This window comes from Coenobita brevimanus, chromosome 104, assembly GCF_032717465.1.
Source record: "Coenobita brevimanus isolate Jiangsu-jjx chromosome 104, ASM3271746v2, whole genome shotgun sequence".
Taxonomy (NCBI): domain Eukaryota; kingdom Metazoa; phylum Arthropoda; class Malacostraca; order Decapoda; family Coenobitidae; genus Coenobita; species Coenobita brevimanus.
The window spans coordinates 9,181,353-9,186,468 of record NC_137057.1 but is presented as its reverse complement, the minus strand read 5'-3'; the positions used below and the strand labels follow the sequence as shown (position 1 = coordinate 9,186,468).

Sequence of the window (5,116 nt, the reverse complement as noted above, 5' to 3'; positions counted from 1 at the left end):
ACTGGAATGCACAGGCTTCAGCACCAAGACAAAGCAGTGTTCCCTTGAAGAACTACCATTAAGGGTTATGTTGAAAAGGGAATTATATATATCTATACATTACCGTTCCTCAAAGTTCAGGAGAAAATGAATTTATGTGATACTTTTTATCATTTATATTAATTACCATTATTTAGAACTGGGTAAAAAATAATTATGATCTATGTATTAGTCAGGTAATAAAAACAATGTAAGATGCTGCCTCGGATTTATTCACTTACACACTCGTGTGCGCACACACACACACACACACACACACACACACACACACACACACACACACACACACACAGAATGGAGATTGGTCCTGGTTCCGGTTCACGTGGGTTCAGGTCGGTTCAGCAGGTTCCATGTTATCCAAGAATTCCAAGAACTCCAACAACTGCTCTAAGCAAGCACCAGATGAAGTCGAAGAGCTGTGGGGGAGAGAGAGAAAGAAAGAGAGTGAGTTATAGGAGTTATGGATCTTTTTTCAGGAGAGAGAGAGAGAGAGAGAGAGAGAGAGAGAGAGAGAGAGAGAGAGAGAGAGAGAGAGAGAGAGAGAGAAGTTATAGGGCTTATAGATCTTTCTCAAGAGAGAGAGAGAGAGAGAGAGAGAGAGAGAGAGAGAGAGAGAGAATTTATAGGGTTTATAGATATTTCTCAGGAGAGAGAGAGAGAGAGAGAGAGAGAGAGAGAGAGAGTTATAGGGGTTATGGATCTTTTTATCATGATGGAGAGATAAGTTATAGGGCTTACATATCTTTTTCATGTGTGTGTGTGTGTGTGTGTGTGTGTGTGTGTGTGTGTGTGTGTGTGTTTTATGTGACCGACTCTGGGCATAGGCTTCACAGCCTGCACTCAAGGCCCAGTAGTCCTCCTACGTACCGTACACCTCTACATGTCACCGAGGTGTGTGTGAGAGAGAGAGAGAGAGAGAGAGAGAGAGAGAGAGACAGACAGACAGACAGACAGAGACAGAGACAGAGACAGAGAGAGAGAGGGAAAGAGAGAGAGAGAGGTTACAATGGTTATGGATCTTATTTTTTATGTTAGAGAGAGAGAGAAGTTTTAGTTCTTTATGGATCATATTTTCAGGTTAGAGAGATATAAGCTATTGGGGTTATGGATATTTTTTACACCTTAGAGAGAGAGAGAGAGAGAGAGAGAGAAGTAACAGGCGTTATACATGTTTTCTTCACGTTAGAGATAAGTTATAGAGGTTATTTATTTATTTTTTTTCAGTTTAGAACAACTGCGATGCAACATTGTAAAATTTCAGCAGAGTGATAATGATCGTTAAAGTAAGCTTCGTATCTTAAAACGTACTTTTATTACTATAAAATAAAAAATATCAGATAATTTTCTCTCTCTCTCTCTCTCTCTCTCTCTCTCTCTCTCTCTCTCCATCAATTTTTCTATATCTATCTGCCATACTCACAAAGCCTAGTATCTTCAGCTTCGACAGCAGACACGCGATGACATCCGGGAGGGTTTCAAGGCCGAAGATTTGTACCAAGATATTCAAGTTCACCTCAGGTGATGTGTCGACTGTGGTAGAGGAAGGGGAGAGGGTCGATTAGGACAAGTGATTAGAGAAGCTGCCTGATGTTTGAAAGGACATAGGCAATCCAGGACAGGGCTGGGTAATGAAGAGGAATGCAAGGCAGGGTAATGAAGAGGAAGGCAGGGAAGGGCAGCATAATTTAGAGGGCAGGGCAGGGAAAAGCAGGTGAGCCGTTTGGAGGAATGTCGGACGGGGGTGTGACTGAAAGAGAATAAATCTTTCTCACTCTAGTTCTTTGGGAATCAGTGTAATATCTTCGTCATCGACAGCGTTATCTTCTTACACTTAACTGAACTCTACATCCCAGAAATAAAAACAAATCAACCAGAAGATTAAAAATTTTTACCACACCACAAATAAAAACAAATTTGCCTGTAGATTAAACATTTTCGCCACATTCTACTACTTGATGAATCCAGTTTGGTTGAATAAACTGAAGATAAATTATCATATTAAAGCGGAGAAGTTTAGCGAATACAAGAAAATCCGAGATGATGACATCTAACAAGTAGATGGAGAAGAACGCTATGTAAGCTTGATCGCAAAAGAATAGGAGGAAATATAGTGTTTTAGGAATTTAACAGTGATTAAAGCACCAGATAGAGCTATGGGACCTGAAGTTAGTCGTAGGATAGAAGAGGCATATTAGGGCACTGCGAAGCATGGAGAAGAAGGGGTCAGGGTATGAAAGCAAAGTGACCCTGACGGTCCTGTAATGATGCAAGCAGCGATCTTTGAATACTAGAGACCGAAAAGGGTGGAAGTGCTGGTGATGAAGTGTTCCAGGTTTGAATGTGGAATTAGATGACATAGCAGAGTGAATGAGGACAAAGAAAGCTTGAAAGACCAGGGACGTGTTAAAGTAGACGTAGGGCAACGGAATGGGCAGATCAGGGTATGTTATGATATAGCCAGTAGAGAGAAGGTGTGGTGGGAGATTGATGACAGTATACAGATTAGAAATGGAGTTAATGAGTGAAATGATGACAGCTAGACGAAGGAGGAAGGATGTGATGAAACAGATTTTTAACTAGAGGTGTGAGCATCCAGGAGTGTGAGAAGTGTCTTTGGTATAAAGCAAATTGGAATGAAATGGCTTAGGGGAGAACAACTCTACCAGTCGTCTATGAGGGCAAGAAGTGAAGCAGCTGGGGTAAATCGTGAATAAGAACAGGATGAGTATGAAGTAATTTTAAGATAGCTTTACGTAGACCATTAAATAATGCAGCTGAGAAACAGAATGAGAGTGACTGAGGTTGCTTTCTCTTGCTTTCCGGCACCACCAACCTGGAATGAATAACATGTGGTGATAATAGAATCAAGTCATAGTACTGCCACCAAAATAATAGAAACCAGAGTAAAACAGAATCACATAAAATAAGGTATGGTATTGGCGCCAGTGTAAAACAAAGTTGCTTATATCTACGATATAAGAGTCACAGAAAAACAGAATCGCATAACATAAAGCTAGGGTATGAGAGCCAGAGAAAAATAGAATCACATAGCATTAAGTCAGGGCATGAGATCCAGTGTAAAACAGAATCAGACAACATAAAACTAAGATATGGGAGCCACAGTAATCATATAATATAAAGAATGGGCATGAGAGCCAGATTAAAACAATCACATAACATATAGCTGTGATATGAAAGACAGGGTAAAACGTAGTAAGAAAATCAGCGTAACACAGAGTGACTGTATGAAAAGGAGCGTAAAACATGGTAACAATATGAAAATCAGCGTAAGAGAGAGTGACCATATGAAAATCAGCTTAAAACAGTGACAATATGAAAATCAGCTTAAAACAGTGACAATATGAAAATCAGCTTAAATTGAGTGACATTATTCAAATCAAGATAAGAGAGAGTGACATTGTGAAAATAGGTGAAAAACGTGTAACAGTATGAAAATCTGCGAAAATGAGAGTGACATTACCGGTAATGTTAGCGAGAAGGTCCAAGTTCACTTCAAGGTCCAACTTTGTGACGCACTCTGTCAAAATTTCCTTTATTGTTTTCAGCAGGTCTTCGGTGAGGTTTCCGCAGAGTATGTCAAGTTCCAGGACGCAGTCCAACACTTCGATCTCGCACGCGGGTAACAGAAGCGGCCCCCGACATGCTACATCGACTGTAGAGGGTTCGGAGAATGGTGTTGTTAGAGGCTGGGAGAAAAGAGGAAGGCAGGGAAGGCATCTGAAAAAGGGAAGAGGAAAGAGGGAGACAGGGGTGGAAGCAGGAAGGAAGGGGAAAAAGGGAGAGGAATTGGTAAACAGTTGGAGGTAGTGAATGCTCTCCTTCACATATTGCTTTGGCTGTGGAGGGTTACGGAGAGTGTTAGTAGAGGTGCAGGTGAAGGAGGAGGCAAAGGAAGAAAGGAAAAGACTGAGATAAACTGAAAAGAACGGGGAGGAAGAGAGAGGGGAAGAGAGGCTAGTCCTCGTATGCTGCTTTGGCTGTGTGAATTTTTTTGACTTTAGAGTATAGGAATATATATCTAAGTGTATTATCTAATCGAAGTTTTGGTAGATTCGACCCATCCATTACTAATAAAAATAATGCAAATAAAGTAACTTCTGTATAGTAATCTTGTGACAGTAGGAGAAAGAACCTGAGTTAGAACGTCCCCGAAACTGTCTTTCACCAATCTCCCTAAGTGGGTATTGAGTAAATGAGTGAGTGAGATGGAGCATCCTTTGAGTATGAGTGAACCTGCATGGGGTGCAGCGAGTGCGAGTGTCTGTGGGAGTTAGTTAAGACTGAGGGAGTGAGAGTATATAGTAGAAACGGTCGTTCAGCTGCGTTAGGTTTACTGTCTGTTTGAATGTGTGTAAGTGAATCAGTAAATACAACAAATACTGCTGAATGGATGTGTGTGTGTGTGTGTGTGTGTGTGTGTGTGTGTGTGTGTTTTATATCTGATATCTTCTGATACCAGGGAGTGTGCCAATGAATGTGAGACTGAATATGCATGTTAGAAGGGGAACCAGCGAATGAGAGTGACATTGAGACGACAACCAAAACACAGCCACTAACCAAGCGGAGGAACAACAACGTCAATGAAGACGCTGGACCCGTTGCCGTTGCAGGGCAGAAGCTGTGCCAGACTTCCTCCGGCCAGAAGACCCATGACATAGAGGCTGAGAAGGACCATCCGCATGGTGGTGGTTGTGGTGGTGGTGGTGGTGGTGCCTGTAGGGGAGGGCGAGAGAGTGACTGTGGGAGTGGGGTAGGTAGGTGAAGAGAGGTAGCGTGAAGAGTAAGTGGGAAATTATTGAAACCATATAAGGGGAGGGAGAGTGAAGGATGTGTGAGGAGTGAGATGGGAAGTGGTAAGTGGACTGAGAGTGGGCGATGAATGGGGAGTGTGTGTGTGTGTGTGTGTGTGTGTGTGTGTGTGTGTGTGTGTGTGTGTGTGTGTGGGATTGGGGAAGGAATGTAAAGGGAGGTAAAATGGAGGATGAGTGAGGAATGTCTCTGAGAGTCGGGAAGGAATGTAAAACCTGGGGGGGGGGGGAGAGAGCGGGGTATGAGT

The 5,116-nt window shown here is 42.3% G+C and overlaps 1 long non-coding RNA gene across 1 annotated transcript; it reads right to left on the bottom strand.

Moving 5' to 3' along the window:
- Positions 1 to 436: 436 nt before the first annotated feature.
- On the bottom strand, positions 437 to 4,665 carry LOC145415998 (uncharacterized). Its single transcript, XR_013900192.1, has 4 exons — positions 4,618 to 4,665; positions 3,521 to 3,712; positions 1,460 to 1,569; positions 437 to 455 (listed from the first exon to the last, which is right to left on the bottom strand). It is a non-coding gene; the product is annotated as an uncharacterized LOC145415998 (long non-coding RNA).
- Positions 4,666 to 5,116: the final 451 nt, after the last annotated feature.